This window comes from Erinaceus europaeus, chromosome 11 (assembly GCF_950295315.1).
Source record: "Erinaceus europaeus chromosome 11, mEriEur2.1, whole genome shotgun sequence".
In the NCBI taxonomy this organism is placed as follows: Eukaryota; Metazoa; Chordata; class Mammalia; order Eulipotyphla; family Erinaceidae; genus Erinaceus; species Erinaceus europaeus.
This window is the reverse complement of record NC_080172.1, coordinates 79,054,452-79,082,431: the sequence shown is the minus strand read 5'-3', so window position 1 is coordinate 79,082,431 and position 27,980 is coordinate 79,054,452. Positions and strand designations below refer to the sequence as shown.

The 27,980-nt window shown below is 36.6% G+C and overlaps 1 pseudogene; it reads right to left on the bottom strand.

Annotated features, from left to right (window-relative positions):
• Window positions 1–36: 36 nt before the first annotated feature.
• Window positions 37–27,148, bottom strand: LOC103120970 (small ribosomal subunit protein uS13-like; annotated as a pseudogene).
• Between the last annotated feature and the right edge of the window lie 832 nt (window positions 27,149–27,980).

Here is a 27,980-nt window from a genome sequence, read left to right as displayed (position 1 = left end):
ACAGATATATAAAGTATTTATTGACACTGCCTGGATTTATTTCCTCTTCTTGGACACCCCTATGGTGTGGCCATACTGTCCTGTGGTATGGATGTGTTGGCCACAGACACAGCATCCCCAGAGGTGGCACAGCCCTCTGTGGGCCCGAATTTTATTAAGTTGCTCCAGGTATTCATGGAGTTTGTTGTCCAAATTATTAGCCTGGATCTGACTGTATTTTTCATCCTTCACATCCTATTGTTTGTTCAAAAACCAATCAGGTATCTTGTACTGGTGTGGATTCTGCTTAAACATTATCACATATGTCACTTTATCCTCAGTAAATTCTCCTGCCCTATTGGTCAGGTCAATATCAGCTTTCCTCAACAGTACATAAGTCTATCTTCACCCCATACACTTAATTGCAGTAATGGCAAAGGCTATTTTCTGACTCTTATAGATGTGGTATTGAGGACTCGAAAAATGTGCTGGAATTTCTCAGGAATCACTAGAGACGTGTTGGCAGCACCTTGGTGGCATATAGGCCTCCTGTGGAAGAGCATCTGTCTAGTTTTAAGACTGTAAAAAACCAGAAATTTATAAATCATCAAGTAAAATGTGAAGGGATTCAGAAACAGATTATTTAAATATTTTTGTTTGCTTAATTTTGTATATTATTTATTAGATAGAGACAGAGAGAAATCTTAGGGAAGGGAGGGATAGAGAGAAAGAGAAAGACACCTGTAACACTGATTCACCACTTGTGAATTTTTTTTCCATGCATATGAGGACTAGGGGTTTGAACCTAGGTCCTTGTGCATTGAAAAATTTACTCAACTGGGTACATCAGTACCCAGCCCTCAGATTACTTAAATTTTTATTACTTTCAGGGAGTTTGTTCAGTATATAACCTCTTCACCACTCATAATACCTTCTGGAACCAATTAACAAGGAGTATCAAGGTACCACTCTGGTCATATCCTGTAGAGATCCAGTTATAAATTTCTATTCATATCCCCTGAAGGGTTTTACAGAAATACATATATTTTATATTATTTAATTCAGGATTTCTTAAAGTTATTCACAATAGAACTGGAATTCTTTTCTTTCCTCTTTTCTTTCTTTTTTCATATTCATTTTTATTTGTGATTAATAGTGGGGATACATGGTTTTAAGATTACACAGTCTAGTTCCACATCACACCCACCACCAAAGGTCTGTGTCCTCCACCCTCCCACCTCCCAGAGATAACCACCATATTTCTTACAGTTTTAGAAACAATTTGCTTGCTTCTATTTTTTTTTGAAAGTTTATGTGTATCAGTTTTCTAGATCCCACATTAGTGAAATTATCGAGTAGTTTTGTGAAAGGAAATATTTAGAGAAACGCACCTTGCAGCATTGGTCAAAGCATTTCCAAATATAAGTATGACGGACTGTGCACTGCCTAACACACACAGTGAAATAAGGTCTTGTGAGCACAGACTAAGAGAAACAACAACCAGAAGAAGCCCACACAAACTTCATGCAGATCAGGAGATACAGAAATAGACAGCCTCCACAAGGGAGTGTTGGCATACTCAGTGACACTACCTGTATGTTAACTATCAGGCTCCAGTAAAATTTACAAAAGTTACTGGCTCTTAAATATACTTAAAATAGACTTCTTCTTACAGGAAGATCCCTAATTTCATCTGCTCTATTTCTAATTTTGGGTTCTTATTTATGAAGTAATTTGTCCTGCTTAAAATTTTTTTTTCATTTATAAAATGGAAATATTGACAAGACTATAGCATAAGAGAGATACATTTCCACACAATGCCCCCAGAGCTCCATATCCAATCCCCTACCTTGATAGCTTCCCTATTCTTTGCTCCTCTGGGAATATGGACCCCTGATTATTGTGGGATACAGAAGGTGGAAGATCTGGCTTCCATAATGGCTTCTCTGCTGAACATGGGCTTTGGCAGGTTAATCCATGCTCCCAGCATGTCTCTCTCTTTCCCTTGTAGGGCAAGGATCTGGGGAGTAGGGACTCTAAGACACATGGTGGGGTCATCTTCCTAGGAAAGTCAGGTTGGTATCATGCTAGAATCTGAAACCTGGTAGCTGAAAAAGATTTAAGATAAAAGGAGAACAAATTGTTGACTAATCATGAACCTAAAGGCAAGGATATTGCAGATGAAGATTTGAGGTCTCAGTTTTGGAAATAGCTAGTAGGTCTATTTTAGATTCAAGGGGCGTGTTCATAGCAGCACAATTCATAATAGCTAAAACCTGGAAGCAAACCAGGGGCCCAATAACAGATGAATGATTGAGAAAGCTGTGGTATTACACAATGGAATATTATGCAGATATTAAGAACAATGAGCCCACCTTCTTTGACCCATCTTGGATGGAGCTAGAAGGAATTATGTTAAGTGAGATAAGTCAGAAAGACAAAGATGAGTATGGGATGATCACACTCATAAACAGAAGTTGAGAAAGAAGAACAGAAAGGGAAACTCAAAACAGAATCTGACTGAGTTTGGAGTACAGTACCAAAGTAAAAATCTTGGGTGGAGGGTGAGGGTAGATGTTCAGCTTCATTGGGCGGTGGCAGTGGGGGGGGGGGGACAGAACTTTGGTGGTGGGAATAGTGTTAATATACACTCCTATTAACTTACAATATCACAAAGAACTATTTAATTAATATGAGAGGGGGAAAATGGATTGAATGTCTCAAACTTTTTGATGCATAGACCATAGGCTGAATTCCTTCAATCTAAGCACTTAAGACTTCAAATTAGTAATCAGATTGAATTTTAACAATGGGTTAAAATTGTTAATAGATTTATAATAATTAATTGTTCTTTGAAATAGTAAATCTCCTAAAAGTTTTGACCAGGGAGAACAGAAGCAACCAGTGGTGTTACTTTATAAGATACCGCTATATATAAATAGCATAAAAGAACATAAATTACGGTGAGATATTGTATGATACAGAAAATTCTAACAATGGAATTTTCAAACTTAACCCAATTGCCAAATAATTTGGTTGTAACAATAACTATCCATTGCCTTCTTTTTTCCTTTTGTTTTTCATTTCACAAAGTATGTTATGTGACAAAAAAGGATATTGAAAATCACATACTGAAAATGCAGTTTTAGTCTGCAAAATTCTCTTATGAGTTAATCCTAATAGTTAAATAGTTAAATGGATAATGATCATGGAATAGACTAGTGCTCTCATTCACTGAGTTGGCTTCATTTTTCTACATTGTGCTTATCACTTCTAAGATCTTACTATAAATTATTTGGTATAGTTAGTGCTTGCCCCCAGAATCTAAGTACTATGAATTTAAGGACTTCCTAGGTCTTGTTCATTGCTATTATCTCAATCTTTTGTAAAACAATACCTGGCACCTAATTCATAATGTATGTATTATTTAATTTATGTATAATATAAAATTAAATAATACATATGTGTATTATTTAATTTGATAGGGCAGAGAGAAATTGAGAGGGAAGCGAAGACATAGAGGGAGAGAGGCACTTTCAGCTTTGCTTTACCAATCATAAAGCTTCCCCCCCGAAGTCAAGGACTAGGGGTTTCAACACATATCCTTGCAAATGATAACATTTGTGCTCCAACCAGATTATACACCATTTCTTGATTCATATATATATATATATATATAGATGTGTGTGTGTGTATGAATATGAATAGGTGCTAAAATACATGTTGATTAATTGGGTGAATTAATATTGTGTTATCCTGCCAAGAAGAAACTCAAGCAGATGTATACTATAATTAGAATAGTTTATTAGGCTCCCTCAGAGAAAATAATTTTTCAGTCTCAATTTGGTCTGTGGATTTTTCCTCTTGATACTATATTAATGATGTTAATATTTATAAAAATAAATAAAGTACATGAACATCTAGGATAGTAAATGAAACAGGATTAGACGTACTATCTGTATGTTAAACCAGCTTTACTTTATGCCTGGAGAGTTGGTGAGGACTTGGATAAACTGACATTTTCTCAGTGTAACATAGTGAAAACAACCATGATTAAGTGATATATTATCCAAATGTATGACCAACTCTTCCATGAAACAGCTGGTTAAATCATGTGTAACTTCTTTTCTGGTTCTCTTTTGTTTTCTGTAAAATAAGAGGACTCAACTACTGTGCTGTTTAGTTACTTTCTGTATTCACTGTTTCATGATTCCCATAGTTCTGGATCAAATTCTTTTTCTCTTTTATAAATCAGTCTCTCTAACTGCTTACTTTTATCACACTGTTTTGGATTCTTTCTCTGTGGCTATATTTTAAGATCTCATAGGAACTGACTTCTAAAGGCCATTATCTGGGTTCACTGGGTCTGTTATTCTGAGGTCAGCTTCTGACCACTCATTTTCCATCCATCACCAGAACCATGCCTCCCCAACAAAACCTATTGAACACATCATCATTTTCTAGGTCAGGATGAGGGTCAAACATCCCTAAAAGCACATTTCCCACCAACTAACACTTGGTGTACAGAATGTCATCACTCAAAGTCCAAAATCAACTAAGTTCTGGGTGATCCACTCAAGGAAATCAGTCACACTGTCAGCTCTCTCATTCCATGCCTGCCCATTCAGTTTGTGTAGAGGGTCCATGGGAGGCATATAAATTAAACCTTCTTGGTCCTCTCTTTAGTGGCCAGGTCAATCTTGCCTCTCTGTGGGATTCTCTGCCCTACCCTGTTTTGCTTTAAAGTGCCAAGGATTGCTAAACCATTGTTTAGCCTCCATCAGTGTTTTATGTTTCTCTTTCTTGAGCATCTTCCAGATGAGGGCCCACTGAGGGTCATCAGTAACTTCAGATTTGAATTTTTTGACTTAACTTATTTAGTTATTATTATTTTTTTGAGGAAAATTCAAGTGGGAAGAGAAGGAAGACAGCATGAAATGAAAAAAGCTACATGAATGGATATTTTGAAGTTACATCATTACTGTTTTCCTCCCAAGTGAAAAGACTCTTGAGACAAAATGAATCCTTTTCAGTGAGCTATGTAGAGGGCATCTAGTGTGTTCAATCCTATTGCAGATAAATGTTAATCTGGATATATATGTTAAAGTGAGGTCTATCCTAAATATATGAGGGGGAAAAAGATGCAGCAAAACTTTTTCCAAATCCTCTGTTTTTTGTTAAAAATAAAAAGTACTAAAACCAATACCATTTCATTAGTCCTAAGAATTAAATTTTAAAAAAATTAGTGTCCTACAATGGCTATTTCAAATTCTTAAACACAGTATCAGTGACCAGGTAGGTAACTCATAGGTAGATTGTAAAATTTTTATATCTTAAAGTCTATCCTCAATATCAAATATACAGAAATGATGTTCCGATTCTCTATCTCATTAAATAAATAAGTAAACTGATACAAATTTTAAAATATTGTCATAAAACTTTCATGTGTTCTAAAATAATGAAAGTTCTTGAAGATTATCTAGCCAAGGTCATTCTGAGATTATTTCCCAAATTGCTTCATTTTTTTTTAAAGTAATGTGAACTGTAATTACTTAGAACACTGTAGAATAAAGCTACAGTAAATTCCTTCACAGTTGAACTAAACTGTTTAACACATGGAATGTCTAATTGACAATTCTGTACCAAAGTGTAAATTTGTCAAGGAAGGATACACAACAAGTTTTTTTTAACATCTCAGTGAGTGCTGTTGTGATTTGGATCTATTACTTCTGAATATTGCATGAAGCTGACAAGCACTTGTCATTTAAAGACCACATGGAGGCATTTAGTTTTCCATTTAGACATAATAACACATTATGCAAATAAGCTTGCAAAGGAAAGCTGGAGGCTGACATGAAATAAACTGTCAAACACAAGTTGTTAATAAATGAACATTTCTTTATAGATTGCCTTAATTTTGGGAGTTGAAAAATACATTTGGCTATAGTGAATCAGTGACCTTTCTATAGTGGCACTTAGCAGAGGATGTGATTCTTTGACTGCACAACAATATTCCTTTTCTTGGATTATGAAAATAAGTCTTAGTCAAAGAGTGATTAAAAGCACAATTTTTTAAAACAGATTTATAATTGTGCTTCTACTTATAGTATGAGACATATTAATTAGATTCATTCTCATAAAAATTTTTACTCCTCAATGCACCAATACTACTTTCAATTTGACCTAAATAATGGGTTACTGGAATCAGGAGAGTTTTGACACCTATGATTTTGACTAGACATAAATTCTCAAAGAATGTATCAAAATCTTCTGGATGTACACATTTTAATTTTTTATTAGTGATTAATAATTAATAATGCTTAACAAGATTTTAGGATAACAGGGGCACAATTCCTCACATTTCCCACCACCAGAGTTCTATATCCCATCTCCTCCATTGGAAGGCTCCCTATTTTTTATCACTCTGGAGGTATGGACCAAATTTTTTATGGGGGGAAGAAGGTGGAAGGTCTGGTTTCTATAATTGCTTCTCCACTGAATATGGACATTGGCAGGTCAATCCATACATCCAGCCTGTTTCTATCTTTCCCTAGTGGGGTAAGCTGAGGTTCCAAGATACACTGATGAGGGCACCTGCCCAGGGAAGTCAGGATGATGTCATGGTAGCATCTGTAACTTGGTTGCTGACCAAAATTCTAACCAAGTCAAGATATAAAGCAGGACAAATTGTTCAATAAACAAGAACCTAAAGGTAAAATTAGAGAAGATGAAACTAAGAGTCTTCATGTTGGAAGAAGCTAGAAGTCTATTTTAGGTAAATTCCAAGGGGGGCCATGATTTTAGTTAGCTCGATAGTAACAAACAGGTAGACAACAAGTATTGTCTGGGAAGATGATGTTAGAGTTGAGAATAGGACTAGGAAGCTGGATCAGGGCAGTGAGTAGTTCCCAAATACATAAATTATATAAAAAGTATATTAATACCATTAACTGTAAACCCTATCCTCTGATCTAGGGCCCGTATCTATTCATATTTAGCACAGCAGCCTGTGTAACCTCTGCATCCTTTTCAGTCTGAGCTCACAGTACATGATCACAGCTTGGAACATTTGAGGCTGTACTTATTTCATGGCTAGTCTTCCTCCAGCGGCAAAGTAGGTTGACCTGGCCTCCCTTTGGATAGTGGGCCAGTCCCTACCACTGTTATTCTACATTGAGGGAAAGGTCCTATAGAGACCCACAAGAGGGCTTATAATGATATTCCCAATGGAAGTGACTGGTGATGGTAGAGAGAGGAACCTATTAGAGGTCTAGTCCCATCAAATCTATGTGGGAATCCAAGGATTCTCTGACTAAAGTCCCAAATGATGAGGTGACTTAAACACCATCATTAAAGAGTGCTGGTCTCTTGCCCTTATCCTGGATGTATTCTTCTTCTGTTATTTAATTATCTTTATTTATTTGTTGGATAGAAACAGTCAGAAATTGAGAGGTGAAGGGAGATAGAGAAGGAGAGAAACAGAGAGACACCTGCAGCACTGCTTTACCACTCTCAGAGCTTTCCCTCTACAGGTGGGGACCAGGGTCTCAAACCTGGGTCTTTGTGCATTGTAACTTGTGCACTCAACCAGGTGTGCCACCACCTGGACCCTCCTGGATGAATTCTTAAAAATGAGTATTCCTGGAAGTATTATTAAACATGTATGTTTATAAATCCCAGACAAGATTCAATCATATTTTTGAGGGGTTAAGTGGTGGCACACCTAGTTGAGTGCACACATTGCAATATGTAAGAACCTGGGTTCATGCTCCCTGCAGGGGGGGATTTCACGAATGGTGAAGTAGTGCTGCAGATGTCTGTCTATTCTCTCCATCTTAATATCATCTTCCCTTCTCAATTTTTCTCTGTCTCTATCCAAAATAAATAAATAAAAATTATATTTTTGAGAGTGGGATTTATGAATTTGCATTTTAAGAGAGCAAGATAGTCATATTTTTGTTCAATAGAGTTTGAGAAACTCTGAATTTCCATGAAAAGTAAATTTATAATATCACTAAAGCCGGAATTGATATTTCAAATCTGCTGTGAAATGAAGTTGAGTTTTGAGTCAGTTAGGATGTGGCTTATCCAGATTTGCAATTTGAACCAGGGAGACTTGTTCTCTTTTTGCTCTTATGTAGTAGAAACTCCAGTGAATTAATATGAGAAAAATAAGACAGAACTATTTCTCACTGACAATGGCCCATGGAGGTATAATTGTTGAGAATTTAGAAGCAGAAAACATGATTGCAAAAGGGGAAGTCTAAGTTTAGGGAAAAGATGCACAACTTATCTACCCCTTTCAATCTGCCTAAAGATGTGCTTGAGGGTTTTTGTTCATTTGTTTTTCCAGAATTTAGGAAAGATCAATTTCCCCCTGCCCCCAGATTATTAGATACTCTTAAGAACCCAGGAACCTATTTTTTTTTCTTTCTGTTCCTGGGCTCTTTTGTGCTATTTGAGTTGTGAGATCAAACTTTAATGGATTCAGATTTGCTTCTTTCGATTTGACTCTTGTGTAAGCCTAAATTTTTGTCTATAATATAGTTGCTAGAAGAAATTCTCCTTTTGAGGGGCAATTTCTTATTTTGTGCTTTCCTAATCTGTTTTTGACCTTGAATTATACTTTCTGCTTCTTCTAATTCTAATCTCGTACCTGCTGTTGTACTGCAACCTACTCATTGACAAATAAACTTATCCTAATTGAACTTGAGTCCGGTTCCTTGGAGTCAGTTCTTGACTAGCTCTCCAGGTTGCCTCTGCCCTTGCTGGGTTTGTATAGATTAGTTGTAGATAGAATCTTGCTAAGTCAATTGTGATAATGTCCCTCCCTCCCTCACTCTTGATATCATTTGTTTGAACTCCATATGGCCCAAACTTGATTATTCTGAACTCCTTTGTTTATTTATTTATAAAAAGGAAACACTGACTAAACCACAGGATAAGCAGGGGGGTACAACTCCACACAATTCCTACTGCCAGAACTTTGTATCCCATCACCTCCCCTGATGGCTTTCCTATTCTTTAACCCCCTGGAAGTATGGACCCAAGATCATTGTAGGATGCAGAAGGTAGAAGGTCTAGCTTCTGTAATTGCTTCCCCGCTGAACATGGACTTTGGCAGCTCGATCCATACTCCCAGCCTGCCTCTCTCTTTCCCTAGTGGGGCAGGGTATCAGAGCTCCAGGACTTATTGGTGGGGATGTCTGTCCAGGGAAGTCTGGTTGGCATCATGCTAGCACCTGGTGGCTGAAAAAAAGAGTTAACATATAAAACCAAACAAGTTGTTGACTAATCATGAACCTAAATGCTGCAGTAGTGCAGATGAAGAGTTGAGGGCTGTCTCTGTTTTGTGGATAGCTAGTAGACATATTTTAGTTATATTCCAAAGGGCCTGTGGCTATACTATTTTTATTTTTTTGCTGGTCATCTCTATCAGGAACAACAAAATAGACCCCTTTGTGGGTCCCCATAGGACCTTGCCTTCAACTTGGATCAACAACAGTAGAGAATGTTCCATCCTCTGAAGGGAGGCTGGACAACATACTCTATGCTACAACTGAGGAAGATGGGTCCTGATATTGGGGAAGTGTGGAATGTTCCCATTCATGACCACAGAATGTGAGCTCAGATCTACAGGGATGCAGAGGTCACATAGGCTCCTAAGCTGAATATGGGTCCCAGATCACATCAAATTGACGGGGTTTACAGTCAGTCAACAATATTTATACCCCTTTCCCAAATCTGGGAGCTACTCTCTTCCCTGATCCAGCTTTCTGGCCCTTTTTCAAGCCATGAAATCATCTCCCTGGACAATAACTTAGATCCACCTGCATAAAAGATTTCATTTTCAGGGAAAAAAAAAAAAACCTAGTATAGCCACAGGCCCCATGGAATATAACGGAACTACTTTTTAACAAAAAATACTTCTATGTCAGTTTAGCAAGAATTCCTTCCCCTCTTGATGTCTATCTACTTTTAGTAAATTCCCATCCACCGACACCCTCATCCCATTTGTTCACTAGAAATCCTCAGTGAGTGTTCTTGTATTTAGAGTGGAGTTGAGCTCAACCATTTTCGTCTTATTGTCACAATCTTGATACCTACTGTTAGTGCTCTAAATAACGTTTTTCATATTGGGCTAGAAACATAGTGCAAGGGTATAAAACATGCCTTGCATGAAAGAGGTCCCAGGCACTATCCCTAGAATCACCGATAGTCATACCTGTATGGTATCTTGGTAAAAAAATAAACTATTAAATAAATAAATCCTAAAAAATAATTCTTTACTATTTTAACAAATTACAATAATTTTTTAACAATATTATATGCACTGGAGGATAAATGTTAAAAAATATTTGACCTATCATAATCTTTTTACAAAGAGACTAGAAGATGTTAGGTAAATTATTTAAATTTTTTTACTCTTGTTGCCCTGTAAATTAATAAATTTTTGTATTACAATTGGTCATACTGAAAATATCACTAACTTTCATAGGTAACATATCTATACTTTAAAAGCATGAAATCTTCTGATCATTCTATTCCCTCTGTTTAATGGTTTGGGGGGGGGAAAGCAGGCACTTATCAAACTTATGGGATTTAAAAATGTAGTTAAGAATTCCAAGGAGGGCTTATATAATGACATATGTCCTATACATAAGCTGGTCTCCTGAAGTCAGGATTCTTCTATTAAAAATTCTTTCAAACTCTTCTGCTTTGACTGTATTTTTCTTTAGCTAAAGGTCCCCATTAAAAGGCCTGAAGAGTAAACACATGGCAAGCAATCGTGATCATTCTTTCTTGCCCTTGCCAAAAGCATATTAGATTATATTGATTTACCAGTTCCTTCCTTGCAGAAATAGCCTAATTAAGTGTTTAGTATAGCCTTTGAAGATGAGTTCAGCTCAATAGTTATACTGGGTTCTAACTTTAGAAGCCCTCCCTTCTATGACTACATTTTTGACAATGAGAATTATATGTTGACATCTTAAATTGCTATCTTCTCCATTCTTTAACATATTATTTCTTGAAACAAAAATATTAGAAGGCCAAGTTTTAATTAATTTAATTAAACACAATCACAGTGTATTTTTACTTGAGTGGAAATACTATTTTCTTGTTTACTGAATAGTGTATTTGATCATTGTAGCTTGATGTTTTTCTTGTCAACAGTTCTTGGAGACAGTTTCAGTCATTCTCCCTCAAGCTTTGGAGTGAGGTTTTCCAGCATCCCCTCCCCCACCTACTTTTTTTTTTTTTAAATAGAGCCGCAGGGTTCTTTTTTAAAAGTAGTTATTTGATTATATGAAGGAAAAAATTGTATCTTTATTTTAGTGAGAGAAAAAGTGAGAGAAACCAAAGTATCACTCCCCTTATTGGGGTGACTTCTATCTCTCTGGCTAACAGGGAAAAAAATAGTAACTTTTTAATTTTGTTGTAATGCTAACATGATCTAACTCTGGACCTAACTTCGGCAGTGTAAAAGGTAGATTCACAGGTTGCCTATTAGGAACACATAAGATATATAGGCTTGGAGTAGTTGTTCCCCGCCACCCCAATTCCCTTCTTTTTAGGGGTAGCTGAATTATTCTAGATTTGACATCTAAGTGGCAAATCTATCTTCTACCTAAAAATAGTCCATAATTTCATTTTTCTATACATGTTATCTCAGGGTAATTACATGACACTTATAAAGTATATTAAACAGGGGCCAGGTGGTGGTTCACTCAGTAAAGTACATTTACCTACCATGGGAAGGAACCCAGGTTCAAGCCCCACCCAGGTCCCCACCTGCAGGGGGGAAGGTTCACGAGCACGGGAGCTGGCAGCAGGTATCTCTCTTCACATCCCTATTCTTTTTTTTATATTTCTTTTTCTTTTTTCTTTTTTATTTAAGAAAGGATTAATTAACAAAACCATAGGGTAGGAGGGGTACGACTCCACACAATTCCCGCCACCCAATCTCCATATCCCACCCCCTCCCCTGATAGGTTTCCCATTCTCTATCCTGGGAGCATGGACCCAGGGTCATTGTGGGTTGCAGAAGGTAGAAGGTCTGGCTTCTGTAATTGCTTCCCCGCTGAACATGGGCGTTGACTGGTCGGTCCATACTCCCAGTCTGCCTCTCTCTTTCCCTAGTAGGGTGGGTCTCTGGGGAAGCGGGGCTCCAGGACACATTGGTGGGGTCTTCAGTCTAGGGAAGCCTGGCTGGCATCCTGATGACATCTGGAACCTGGATCACACCCCTATTCTCTCTCTTTCTTTTTACTTTCCTCTCTCTCTTTTTGTTTCCATCATTAAAAGATAAAAAAAAGTGTAATCCTTGTTCAGTGAATGACAAGTCCCACTGTTAACCCTGGTGGTAAGAAAGAAAGTATTAATTAATTAAACTACACATTTCAGATAGCTATCTTCTCATAGTTATAAGATTTTGATTTTAAATTCTCTATTTGAGAAGTCTTTGCAAGAATATTTTGTTTATACTTGTTTCCCCAATAAACAGCTGATTTTTAAAAAATCTATTAGGAAGTGATTGCAAAAAATACAGATGCATGTGTGCCACTGAAAAGCAAAATGTTTTATTTTATTCTCTCTCTCTTTTTTTCAATTTGCCCCTGTGAAATTAAAGTCATCGTCAACACTCTCCAGCATTAGAAAGCGAATTTCCTTTTGGGAAACCTTGATGGCTAGCAAATAGGCTGCAGATTTGCCTCCTAGAACGAAAGGAGACCTCAGTCTGATGGGCTTGCTAGATATTTACACATGGTGGTTTGCTGCCTCCATTTTTAGTTCAAAGCAAGAGCTGTCTCCTGGGTTTTTATTTAGCTTCTACTGATGCTTCTCACTTAGTGTCAAATAGCAGTTCACTTCAACTAGATAATCTTCTGATCAGACACACAGGCAAAGCTAGTTCCTCTCCATGAAAAAAACCTTTTCTCTGAAGACACACTTCAGTAGACCCAATACATTTTGAGACAGCATTACTTTACATTGGCTAGGCACTATGATAAAATATGAAAAATAAAGTATTTTTCTGGTGTCTTTGCAATGTGAAAAGTAGAATTTCTTCTGCCAAACTTACATTAAACTATTCTTTCTACAAAACAATTTGAGATTAGACCTGGAGTATTACTGTTACATCAATGTAATTTCAGATCTTGCATTAAATGTGAAACACTGGAGAAAACAAAAACAATTAGTATATTTGAATTGTTACTGAAACACTAAAAGAAATTTAAATACAAATTCAAAATTCGTATTAGATATTAGATAGTCACAGCAGGGTAGATTTTAAAAGTACATCTTAAAGTTAGGGATGACATAAAGTTTTATAGACCCTTCTCATGATTGTATGGGAAATTTTACCCATGTGTCAACAATTGTACTGTAAACTATTAACCCCTCAATAAAATGACTAAATATATTGTATTTTAAAGAAAGACAGCATATAGTAGCTAGCAAACAGTTTGCTGGTGGTGATTTTTGGAATCTGCTTCAGAATATTAATTTGTGGACCAAATGTTTTCTTTCTTTTAAGGTTAGTAAAGACACTGAATTAGGAATGATTCTGGTTCTAATTGGGAAAAAACCCTAAAAGTGACTGTTTGCTTTCTCCATTAGAAGTCTGAAAATAAGGTTCTTTTAAAAAGTTGTTTAAAATTAACAGCTTTTGAATTCTTCCCAAATTTTCCTGCAAAAGTGAATTGTTTAAGTATATATTCATAATATGTGTGCAAAACTCTTGGTAACATAGTTTGGGATTTATTGAAAGTTCCTAATCTTGTCTAATGACAGACAATTAGAAATATAACTCCATTTTAACTCAAATTTATAACAATGTGTTGTATACTAACAGTAAAAATGAAACTATAGGAGAGTATTCAGCTAAAGTTGTAGTTTGCAGAATGATCATTCATTCAATAATGTATAGGAAATGATTCCTAAAAAACACTCAGGCTCTATCCTTTCCTCTACTGAGAGTGTAAATAGTAGTGAAGATTTATTTATTTTAGCAAAGATTTATTTACTGTTAAATAAATGTCATACAATGCTTACACATTTTACCTATATAACTATGTTATTCCTTTCCAATGCCTTATGAAGTAGATACTATTGTGCCCTTCAACAAATGAAGAAAAGATTATATGGAGAGGTTTGACAACTTTCCTAATGTTCCATGCCCAGAAGTGGTAGGGCTTTACTCAGGCTGAGGAACAAAAATATCCCACTTTTGCAGATGAGAAGAATATGCTAATATTTTTCCCAAGGTCCAAAATCTAGTAATTAACAGGACATAAATTCCAAGAATTTTTGCCTACAATCTTTCAGGCATTTTGTTACAATGTTTAAACCCTGACTTCACACTCTTTGACTTAATGTCAAGATACTTGACATATTGTGTTGCTTACTCATAGCCCAAACATACAAAAGGTACATTGGTTTCTGTCTCCTAATATATAGCCTTTAATGCATATGTTTTATTTTGCACACTTAATATATGTGTATGATTGACTTTTACTTGAGATATTGGACAAAGAGTGAGGGTGGGAGAGGCATGCTTAAAGGAGTATTTGACACAGATGTGTTGAAATGAACTAGAAACATTGGGTGAATGTTCTCAGAAATAGATTAGCTGAAACTTCTGAATAGATATTCCTTATCAAAATGGGAGGATATATATACCATTTTTAGGTGTGCTGGGAATTGAGTGTAAGCCAAGGTAATTTCAGAAAGCTTCCATAGCTGAACCTGATAGATAGTATCTTTCTGATAAAATCTGAAAAATTTAACAGTCCCCTCTTCAGAGCTTCCAGGCTATTTTATCTTTTTTGAAAATAATTTCATATTGTAGATATCTGACAATTACAAAATACAGCAATAGAACTGTTTTATTCTGTGTGGATAAAATACTTTGTTGCTAATTCGTGCAAAGCAGTATGATAAATGTCCATTTAAAATCAGTGAGATTTTTTTCTCCTTACTATAATCAACACTAAAGTAAATCGTCCCATTTACATTGTTTTTATTAAATGTATACAGTTTAAGTTCTTTATTACTGTGTGTTCGCTGAGCTCTTTATCAATAGGGATTTAGTAATTCAATATATAAATTGTCTATATTCTTCCTTGGATTTGTATTATTCAAATTTGAAAAGTAGATGGCAATAAAGTTGGTGATTATAAACATACAACATTAGGGTCAGCTCCCTGGGCAGATGACGTCACCATTGTGTCCTGGAACCTCACCTCTCCAGAGCTGTATCCCACTAGCTGTACCCTATTAAATGTCAAATTTCTCTGTATAATCTTTTCTTCATTTATTGAATGGCACAATAGTATCTACTTCATAGGGCACTGGAAAGGAATAGCACAGTTATGCAGGTAAAATGTTTAAGCATTATATGGCTTCTAGTTAATATTAAATAAATCTTTGCTAAAACCTACCAATGGCCATTTCCAGTGGAGAAACAATTACAGAAGCCAGAACTCCCACCTTCTGTGCCCCCCAAAGAATTTTGGTCCATACTGCCAGAGGGATAAAAGATAGGGGAAGTTGATCAGTTCCACCAGGACCATCACTGAAAGGGAAGCAAATCTGAAAACAAAACAAAACAAAAGAGGAAACCAGTCACTGTTTCTCTTATGTAAGAGAGAAGAGAAAAAAGACAGGATGGTTGGAAGTAGAAATAGATATAGATATGACTTAGAAAGGAAGCGAAGGCAGGACCATAAGGAAAAAAAATGGGAAAAATTTATATGTTACATTTTTTACTTATTTTTTAAATTTTATTTATTTTCCTTTTTGTTGCCCTTTTTTTATTGTTGTTGTAGTTATTGTTGTTATTATTGATGTTGTAGTTGTTGGATAGGACAGAGAGAATGATATTAACATCTATTTGTATTCTTTGTATGTGGTAGTTCAGTCAACCCGTAGAAGTTCTGGAAATCCTATTAGTAATATTTAAGAACCAGTTTTTAGTCTAACAGACATAAATTCAAACCAGAATTCTATACTAGACTAATAGCTGATTAAATATTAAAGTATGTTGGATTTAATTTATTTGTACACCATTGATGATATGTTAACAGTTCCTCTCAAAATACTGTATTACGCAGCTTGAATCTATTTTATTACTTATTACTCAATTTGCAAAATCTTTGTGGTTTTCATGGTTCTTGAATACAATGAAATAGAGTAAAACCTGTTTTTTTAGATCCTAGTATAAGGTACACCCATGTACTGCCTGCTATTGCTGAAAACTCATAAATGAAAAGTTGAGATAAGCTTTCATTTGTGTGTTTGTAGGGAAGCAAAATCAAAATCATTCACTCCAAAATATGTTCTTGGAAAAAGATTTATTTCATGGAAAGGGCTCTTGATCAAAAATACTAAACAATACACAGGAAGAGTTTTCTCTGTAAGGGTTTCTTTTTCTCTGAGAAGACTCCATTTCTTTGTCCTTAATTAATAGAGAAGGAGGAATTTAAGTCTGCCTGCCTGAACTTTGCCCCATTACCTTTGGGAGTAATTTTTCTTCCTAGCTAGCTCTCCCCCGAACCCCCATTTTTTCTTTTCAGTCTTTCTGTGTTAGCAGAGCTATTTACAATTGTATCTAGGTTACTCAAATTTCTAGACTTCTCCCACATACATGGGACACAAACTATTTCTGAGGAAATTTCTCTTCACTTTTTTCTTTATAAATCTGCCTAATGATTGTTTTGTTGTTTTCGACGGGTTATGTTGTTTTTGCCGGGCTGGCTTCACGGGCTGGTAACAGACAACCAGGGACTCATGGTTGAGCTGTAGGCAGTATCTCTTTATTCATGCAGGACGCAGCCCAATCTAAGAAGAGCTAAGCTAAACTCAAGTACCCTAAAACTCACAATGCTGTCTTTATATATACTTGCCAAGTAGGGTGGAAACAGGATGTGACATAGAGAGGGTGGAGAGAAAAGTGACTGGTGAAAATCAGAGTGTGACAAGGAGGGGGCAGAGCAGGCGAGAATCCTATCACTGAACCACCAATGCCCTGGAGTGCTTTATGTAAATGTAAAAGTGATTTATGTAAATAGACCAAAGCTTTGAATGGGATTAAATCTATCCCTATATAGGCATATGGTTAAGCAGAAGCCAGGGGGAGCTGGCATACTATCCAACATTGTTTGATTTTTTTTTTTTTTTCCTATTTGCTTAGTATCTGAAGAATTAAATGGTGTGGGCAGGGTACAGAATGTCTTCTTTTTAGCCCTACAATATTTACTTGTGAAAAGTAAAGCTAACTTTATTTTTCTTTGCAGTCACTTCTCTTTACAAGGTTTTTTTTTTTTAATTGAGGGAATTAATGGTTTACAGCAAATACAATTATTGGTACATATGTAAAATTTACAGTTTTCTTAAAAACACAAATCACCTCCAGCCCAGGTCCTCCTCCATCAGGACTTGAAAACCTCCCCACTCCCCTCCCCCCAAAGTCCTTTACTTTGGTGCAATAAATCAAACCCAGTCCAAGTTCTACATTGTTTTCCCTTTCTGTTCTTATTTCTCAACTTATGTTTATGATTGATATCATTCCATATTCATCCTACTCTTTCTTCTTTATCTCACTTAACATGATTCCTTCAAACTGCATCCAAGATGAGGTGAAAAGGTGAATTCATTATTCTTAATAGCTGAGTAGTATTCCATTGCATACATATACTATAATTTATTCAGCCTCTCATCTGTTATTGGACACCTAGGTTTCTTCTAGGTTTTGGACACTCTAAATTGTGCTGCTGTAGACATAGGTATACACATATCTTTTGGGATGAATGTGTTTGGTTCCTTAAGATCTATCCCCAAGAGATAGAGAATGGGAAAGCTATTGGGGAGGGGATGGGCTATGAAGATTAGGTGGTAGGAATTGTGTGGAGTTGTACCCCCCCATCCTATGATTTTGTTAATGTCTCCTTTCTTAAATAAATAAGAAAAAAAATATATATCCCCAGGAAAGGAATTATAAGATCATACGGTAGGTCCATTTCTAGCCTCCTGAGAGTTCTCCAGGGAATGGACCAATTTACAGTGCAGGATGCTTCCTTTGCTCCCACAATCTCGCTAGCATTTACTGTTACTATCATTTTTTTAATTTCTATTTTTTATATATATTTTCCCTTTTGTTGCCCTTGTTGTTTTTCATTGTTGTTGTAGTTATTATTGATGATGTTGTCATTGTTAGATAGGACAGAGAGAAATGGAGAGAGAAAGGGAAGACAGAGAGGGAGAGAGAAAAATAGACACCTGCAGACCTGCTTCACCGCCTGTGAAGCGACTCTCCTGCAGGTGGGGAACCAGGGCTCGAACCGGGATCCTTAAGCCTGTCCTTGTGCTTTGCACCCCATGTGCTTAACCCACAGTGCAACCGCCAGACTCCCTGTTACTATCATTTTTGATGTATGACATTCTCACAAGAGTAAGGTGTTATCTTAACTTTAAAATAGATCACAATTAATAGTGTTTATAAGATTATTTCCACACTCACCATGCAGTCACTTTCTAAATTTTTCAAAATATAATTTCACTACTAAGTTTGAATAAATGAACTAGATGTGATGAATACTTGCACAAAGTAAAAAAAAACTGAAATATTTTGTGGAGGGCAAAGAAAAATGATGATAAATTATTGCTTATTTATATTCAACACATAGCTTTGTACAATGTTGTGTTTTGTTGTGGTTGAGAGGATGAAGTGATAATCAAGATGCTTTTTATACTGTATAACATGGTATTGCTTTTGATTCAAAAGCAGTCACTGAAGGGTGTTTATATTACCCTCAGAGGACATTTGGATAGTTTTCTTAGTATGTCAAGAGATAATTTTTTTGCTACAAAAATAGCTCATGTGGATAGTGCTCCTGCTTTGTCATGAACATGCTATAGGTTTTAGCCTCCTGGACCCCACTGAATTAGAGGAAGACTTGGTGCTGTGGGATTTTTCCCTTTATCCATTAAAATATTAAATATTAAATATTATTAACCTGAAGTGAAGTTCTGGTGACAATAAAAGAAAAAGAGATTTTTCAGATGTATGTTTATAAGCAGAACTCCTTCACTAACATTTTACTTCATTTATATTTTTTAAAACAAGATTAACTTCAAGGTCTCCAAGATGTCTAATAATGCCAAGAAAATGCATTTTTTAATTTTTATATGTACTCTAACATTTTATTGTTATTTTATACTCTAAGAAAAAGGTTCTTCAACTTAAAAGCTCAATGCTATGAGATAACCATTTGCATTATTAACTTTTCAAATCAGTGAAGAGAGTGGAAGATTGTTTTAGCAAAAGAGCTAATGGCTGTTTTTCTTTAACCTATTGTTGGAATCATTAACAAGCTTGGTCTTTTATAAGACACTAAAAAGTAAAATGGACAGTCTGACTTTTATATGAATTCTGTAGAAGATGTTTTTGACAAATGTGTTACAAGATTGAATTATATTCTTTTGCTAAGTAGATGTTACTCATTACAAAAGTGATATTGCCTGTTATTTAACATTTATGTAGTGCTAGCAACAGACCGGTCTGCATTAATCATCACTGAAAAGGAATAATCCCTTTTTGGTGGGCATAGTATAAACATAGGATAAACAAAATTTCAGTATCAAAAGATAATTATCCATGACACAAGGCAAAGGCTGATGACTGCACACATGCTCTGGTTTTTTTTTAGAAGACATCTAAATAATATAAGTAAATATGTGAATTCCCACACCCTGATGCTGTCATCTGGAATGCTGTTAAAACATCTCAATACTAAACTAAAATGAGTATCTGAATTGAGCACAAAGGGAAGCTCATGGACTTGTGGATGTTACTGTGACTTCAATGAAGCTTTATCTCAGTAATATGATTTAAAAGCAGATGTGATTTCCCTAACATTGCTACAGTTTCGACCACCCAGCTATTTTATTTCTTTGTGATTCTGAATGAATTATTGATAAGGAATACTTCAAAGATATGCAAAAAAAATCTCTTATACCTAACATTTATAAAACAATGATGTTGATAGAAAAAGAAAACTCCTGTCAATACATTTTTTTTTCCCTGAGACTAAACAATAACAAAGTGCCTTCAGGATCCATTTTAATGAGAAATACGAGGTGGCTCCATACACATTTGGAGACAGGCAGTGCACACTAGGAAATTAATTATAGTTTGGCAGCAGGCAAATGTATGCGGCTTATGTGGCATTGTAAGAAAATAAATATTCTTTTAATCAGCAATGCTGGCTTATTCCCTCAAAGGTAACATCAAACTTTAAATGCATAAGACAGATATATTTAGGAAAGGATTTCAAAGCAAAGAGCTCACTTGGCTTTACTGGCTACTATTTTCAGATTGGTATTTGTACAAGTTTTCCTTCAACGAAGGTACAACTGGTCTCTTAGTCTTGTCTACTCAGAAAACAGGGTTACCACTACTGGCAGCATTTTGTTTAAGCCTGACTCTGATCTGTTCTTGAGAAGACATAGACTTTTATAATAGTTTGATGGATCGATGATTCAGGTGGTTCTCCTGATAGCTCCGTTGGGTTCCTGGGTCATGTTTGCAAGTCAAAAACTGAGTTTCCTAAAGGAGGAATTTCTCAACTTAAGAATTCACTTCTTAGCTGCCTCCAGCTCCAGCAGCTGGCAGCTAACAGGGCAGTGCTAGTAATATAACCAGAGTCTTCAAAGTGGCAGGAGATAAGAAATGCTGGGATTTCAACAGCATAATGAATTTATTCACAAACTCACTGAGCACAAATGATAACTTTGGTACAATTTCCAGTTACAATTAGGGAGGGATTGCATTGTTTTAGAGGATAAAGGTATTAGTCAGGATTCTTGTAATGTAATGTGTAGTATACTGGTATCTTTGAGGAAAAGCCAGTTTCTGGATGTGTGAATTTGCCCGTGACCAACTTCTGAAATGGATGCAAATTAAAACGAGTGATTTCTGTGATAAAGTGTGCTGTACCATAGCCTGTATATGCAGATCCCTAAGAGGGGGCTGGCAGAATTTTATTTTGCTTGTGCTTTTATCCCAAGACAGCATAACCAACCATTTTCCAAATGCACCCCCAATTTTAATTGTATTCTGAGCTCATTCTGGCTGAACACTCAATCTTCATTTTGTGCATCAACCTTGTAAAAATTTTACTGACTGCCTTCAACATTAACAGGTCCAAGAAAACAGTTTCTAAGTCCTCAGAATATAATTGTTCATATATCCTTATTATTTCTACTGTTACCACTCCAAAAGTGTTCCTAGTAGATTTTAAATTATAAGTTAAATCTTAATTCCCAAGATAATTCTGATAAACAAGTTTGAATTCCTTCAGTGTTTGATTGGCTTCATCACCACTATTTTCAAAAAGAAAATTGTCAGTTTCTATGTTAATAACGAGTATGTATGCTAATGTCTTTTCTCAGAATTATTTTTCTACCTTTTTTCTCTTTCAGATTGCTAAACTACTCAAGGTAATCGATAAAATCTATTGTCACTTGTAGAATGCTCAGATATGTACTGGGCATACATTATAATTAAAAATATCATTTGATGATAATAGAGGTGATAGATATAACAATAAAATGCTTTCTTTCAGAGGACTGACTTGCACTGAAATGATATATTCATTCAATACAATGAATATTCAATGCAATTTAATAAATATTCATTGGACACCTGTGCTAGGCCCTAGGGATATTAAGATGAAAAAGATTTCATATTGGTTACTTACCATGGTAGATTATATTGTTCTCGAATATGCACTCTTCTTACAAGAGGATTATACATTCCCACCTGAGGGTGAGGTATGTACCTTTCTGTGTGCTCAATGAAGGGGAATAAACATCTCTATCCCTTGGCTGTATGACTGGCTTTAGCCAGTAGTTTATGAGTGGACATGATGTATACTACATCTGAGCAGGAGATTTAAGGAACACTGTGCATTGTGCACAGCACCCTTGCTTTTCTCTTTGCTGTGAGAATAGCATGTCTCAACAAAGAACTGCTCCTAACTTGAACTATAAGCCTGATCCTGATCTAATTGGTTCAGAAAAAAAAAGTCAAACCAATCCACAATGGCTGACCCTCAACCACCAAAGTAAAAATGTTGTTTGCTCTAAGTTACTGAGATTTTGGAAATGGTTGTTCACCAAATGAAGCTAGAATGAACACTTAGGATGGAGTTAGACTAAAGTGCATTAATTCTAAGACATTTATATCCTAATAGTTTTCTCAGAAATGTATGAACAATAGAAAGAACTAGTTCTACTCCAAAAATCATACAAACTAAAGTTATGTTGTAGTTTTGGACTGTGACCAGATTACCTGTGACTTATTCTGGTCAAATTTAAATATTGATGAAGTTCTATGAATGAATTTAATAGCTATCTTTATTGAATTTATATCACCAGAAGAAGTAAGATATTTTTTTAAATTTTCCCTGTTTAGTGCACACATTATAGGGTTTTTTTCCTTTTTTGCCTCCAGGGTTATAGCTGGGGCTCAGTGCCTGCATTAAGAATCCACTGCACCTGGAGGCCATTTTTTTTCCGTTTTGTTGCCCTTGTTGTTTGTTATTTTTTTGTGGTTATTACTATTGCTGTTATTTCTGTCGTTGTTGTTTGATAGGACAGAGAGAAAGAGAGAGAGGAGGGGAAAACAGAGGGGTAGAGAAAGATAGACACCTGAAGACCTGCCTCACTGCTCATGAAGCGACCCCCCCCCCCCCGCAGGTGGGGAGCCAGGGCTCAAACCTGGATCATTATGCTGGTCCTTGCACTTTGCACCATGTGTGCTTAACCTGCTGGCTACCACCCGACCCCCGAAGAAATAACTTTGTATTAATTTAGTTGTCTTTGGTGATGTTGGCTTGATCCCACGTCAGTTGGCTATTCAGTGCCAAAGTTTCCGTGTATTGTCAATAAGAACGAAGGCTTTTTCAGAGCACATAATATGTCAGAAACATCCATTCCTAATATGCTGCTATCTCTCAGCAAATGTTATGTGGGTCTTATGCGTGGCTGAGGATGGACGGTTAACCCCCTGGAAGCTTGTCTGTTAGTTTCCCCTTGGCATGTCAGCTGTTGTGATTGAGCAAGACCTGCAGGAGTATGCAGGGGAATTCCAACCCACCTATCAGTCTCCACAGAACACCTCCTCCCTCCCTCCTCTGGCAGGGTTTGCCTTCTTTAAGTTTCTATTTCCCCATTCCGACATCACTTTCTATACCCTTTCCCTTGCTTGTTCTCTCTTTCCTTAAAAGGAGATGTTAGTCTCATTGGTTGGCTGGGCTGCCTTCTCCACACAGCTACCCATTTAATCTTGTAACCAAAACAATAAAGTGCCCTGTCCACTGCCACGGTGCCCTGGGTGGTTTACTGCTCCTTCCGCTGCCACAGTGTGTTGGAAGACCACTCAGTGAGCTCACTCCTGCCATTGCTGGCCCGAGGTCCCCCGCTCTCTGCCTGTTTCTGGGGGCCAATGGGCTAGCCCATTCCCCCGAGGAACCTGGAAATATTAGGTATCAACAGACATTTGTATCTCTCTTTCACCTTCTAGGGCTTAGATTAATGTGAATGGAGAGGATTATTATGTAAGGCAAACTAAAAGAAGGTGGATTTATTTATGTTATAGTTTATATTTGCCTGTGTCTGTAAAAGCAACAGAGTAAAAGTTATAGAAAGAGATATGCTTACTTCAGCTCAAAATATATTGTACTTCAGTGAGACCTCTCCTATGCACCTGAGCATACATGACAACAAATAACTATACCATAAGGTTATGAAAAAAAACCTGGGGGCCAGGAGGTGGTGCACTACCAGGCTAGCTTCGCGGGCGGGAGAGAGAGATGCAGTTCAGTCTTTATTCATGTGGAATGCAGTGCAATCTAAGCTATCTCTAATCACAATCCTGTCCTTATATATCTGGAAGCAGAAGTGTCAGGTCTGAAGAGGATGTGCGTAGGATAGGGGGTGGGGAGAAGGAAAAAGCATGCAAAACAGTGAGGATTAAACCAATGCCCTGGAGGCAGGGTGGTGCTTAGTTAACAGTGGTTTTGTAAATAGAATACAGTGTTAAGCAGGGGGATTAAACCAATGAAACAGAAGGGGTCTTAGAAGCAGAATTTAGAAGCAGACCAACAGTGCACCAGGTTAAGCGCAGATAGTACGAAGTGCAAGGACCTGTGCAAGGGTCCTGGCTGGAGCCCCTTGCTCCTCACCTGCAGAGGGGTCATTTCACAAGCTGTGGAGCAGGTTTTCAGGTCTCTATTTTTCTCTCCCTCTCTCTGTCTTCCCCTCCTCTCTCAATTTCTATCTGTCTAATCCAACAACAACAATAGCAATAATAACAACTACAGCAACAAAATGGAAAAAATGGCCTCCAGGAGCAGTGGATATGTAGTGCAGGCATCTAGCCCCAGTGATAACCCTGGAGGCAAACAAAGCAAAACAAACCCAAAAAACTAGGGGCTAGGCAGTGGCACACTTCATAGATTGCACATGTTACCATGTGTGAGGACACAAGTTCAAGTTCCTGACCCACATAAGCAATGAAGCAGTGCTGTAGTATCTCTCTCTGTCTTTTTTTTTGCTCACTCTTAATTTCTTTCTGCTCTATCCAAAAATAAATAAATATATATTTGAAACAAAAATAATTTAGTATAACTATTTTTGTTGATTCTTTTCATATCTATATTCCTTCTTTTTCTCCCCTTCCTTCCTTTCTTCCTCGCATCCTGTCCTTTCTTTTACTGGAATACTGCTCAACTCTGGTTTATGGTCCTGTTGGGGTTGAGTCTGGGATCACTGAGCCTCATGCATGAAAAATATGTTTTTTAATCCTCTGTGCTATCTGCTTGGCATCAGTATATATAATTTTATACATCTTTTGACAAGTGACTTTTCTTAAACTTTGATATCAGGATGCATGGCATTATAGAGACTGCTAAGTGCTTCTCTGTGGGTCTCATTTTTCTTTTGTCATCTGGCACATTCTATTCCCTACTGGCTTTACATCTGGGAAGTATTATTAGTTGTAGTCATTCAATATAAGTAGAGGTGTTGTGTGTCACTTGCAAGCTGAGGATTGGAAATCCTGTTATCTCTTCTTTTGCTGTAGTTACCCTGGAAGACATGATGAGATACCAATGCCACCTAATGACACTTGATCATCTGCTTGTAAAAGCAGTGAATTTGGGGGTTGGACAGTGGTACAGTCAGTTAAGTGCACATATCACCATGCACAAGGACTCAGGTTCTAGCCTCAGCTCCGCACCTGCAGGGGGTCTGCTTCATGAGTGGTGAAGCAGGTCTGCAGGTGTCTATCTCTCTCTCTCCCTCTTTATCTTCTCCTCCCTTCTCAATTTCTCTCTTTCCTGTCAAATAAAAGTAGAAAGAAAAAAAAAAGGAAAAAATGACCATTGAGAGCAATGGATTGGTAGTGCTGGCACACGCCCCAGTGATAACCCCAGTGGCAAAAATAAATAAATAAATAAATTTGTGTATTTTACATATTATTGCATTCTAGATCAACATACAGCCTCTGAAAACTTCCCATTCTTTGTTTTGGGATTAGATTTTTTTTTTTTTTATCATCTACAGTCTGTCATTCATTCCCTCTCTACATTCTTTGCTCTTTCATATTATTTCAAAATCATTAATAGAATATAAAATATATACCAGGATCTGTATTAGGATTGAGGCTCTGATTGTAAACCAGTTCCTACTCTCATGGATTTGTAGGGGAGTGAAAATAACTGACATAAAAAAATTCTTTCTGCACCAGACAACCTATCAGACTTTTCATTTACTCTCCATAACAACACTATTATCTGGGCTCTATTATTATCCTTAGTTAACTGATAAAAAACCTTGACCTTCAGAGAAGTAAATGACAGTCTCCAAATCATACATATAATAAAGGGTATAGTAGGCCTCAACCTTGAGCTGCCTGGTGCTAAAATCTTGGTGTTTAAAGCACTAAGTGATAACTAGAAGTAACTTAGCTCCTCTGGAGAGTTCAGTGCTCACTAATTATTATTATTAATAGATAGATCTGTCAAAATTAGAGATTTCCTTCTTCTTTGCTCAAGAGTAAATGCTTTGATGTTTTGATCATATTGAAAAGGGTACCTAGAGACCAAGACCAGTCAGAATTTTTTCTTTCTTTTTTTTTTCTTCAAATTTTACTCCCTCTCACTGACTGTCTGAAACAATGCTGAGACATATTTTGATAGTCTCGGTGCTTTCATCCCTTTTATGAAGGTGGGATTCCTCTTCTGTGTTGATAGTCTAGGGACCCACTGTTGGTGTGGCATATGCAGTGATGTATATAAACAGAAAAGATCTTCACTTACTGTCTGCAGTCAAACCCCTGTACAGAAAACTGGGTAGCACTTCAACTAAAGGAGGGAGTAAAAATTCCTTTTCCTGGTTAAGATCTATTGACTCATGATAACACCTAGTAACAACTTTTGAAATAAAATATGCAAAGGGAGGGATTTTTCTTTAATTACTTATAAGACTTCCCCCTAAAGATCTAGCAGTATTTTGAGACAAATTAAGTCTACCTGAGGATTTTTGATGCCATTGCGGCTACCTCATTGCTGACATGAAGTTTAACTAGTTGGAAGAGGCACACACAATTTTTTTTTTCTTGCTTGCTTAATATCTTTTTACTGGTTCAGTGGTGAATTAAATGAAGTTGAATTTTAGTGGTGCTCACTTGAAAGTTACATAATGTAATAATGCATTGTTACTTCACTTAACAGAAAACAAGAAAAAAAAGGACTATTATTGGTTTGATTATAGTAGCCCCTAATTTCATTTGGTTTCTTCAATGGTTGCATCAGTAGTTGTCAGACAATTCAGGGATCTCAAAACACCAGAGCTGATGCTAGCAGGAGTGTTTCTAAAAGAGTGGGTGGCAGGTGACACACACCAGTAATACTTAGAGTCACATTATAAAAACAAAAATTCCATATCCCTAATCCCATCACAGACCAATTGAATCAGAAGTTTTGGAGATGGGGCCTACAGTGAAGATTTTAGCAAGCTTTAAGGGGTTCTCACTCTCACACTCAAGACCAACTTGGAGTTTCCTCTCAAGAGTTTCCTTTCTCCTGATTCCAGACAACATCTTTGTCAAAAAAAATTTTTTTTTCCTGAAGATAATAACAGAGAGAGTGAAAGAAAGTCTAGCCTTGAAGTTTCCTTCAATGAAGTGGAGGCTAGGCTCAAATCTGTCTGGATACATAGCAAAGTACCACACTATATTCAAATGAACTATTTCACCAACCCTGAAAAATTAATTTATTTGTTAATTAATAACACATTTATACCAAAGTACTGCTCACCTCTGGTTTATGGTGGTGCCAGGGATTGAACCTGGGACCTCAGAGTCTCAGGTAAGAGCCTGTTTTGTAAACCATTAAAATCTCCCCAAATTTTATTTTATTTTATTTTTTTTATATATTTTAATTTCTTTACTGGGGGCGGTTAATGTTTTACATTGAATATTAAATACAATAGTTTGTACATGCAAAACATTTCTCAGTCTTCCTACATAACAATACAGCCCCCATTAGGTCCTCTATCCCCAAATTTTAATTGCTAAAATTTTAGCCTTTGATTCTTGCTCTTATCCATTTATCCATTTGTTTATTTATTTATTTATCTATTTAATAAGACAGAAAGAAATTGAGAGGGAGAAGGAGAGATAGAGAAGTCAAGAAAAAGCAAGACACCTGGCAGCCTTACGTCACCATTACTGAAGCTTTCTCCCTACTGGAGGGGATGAAGGCTTGAACTAGGATTCTTGCACTTGGTAATGTCTGTGCTCAACCAGGTGTGTCACTGCCCAGCCCTAACATTACCACCCCCTGCCACATTTTAGCTACTTCTATATTGGGGGCTGGGCCCACTCCCTGGGAAGTCCAGGCATTGTTTCCATGAGAGTCTGAGCAGGTCAA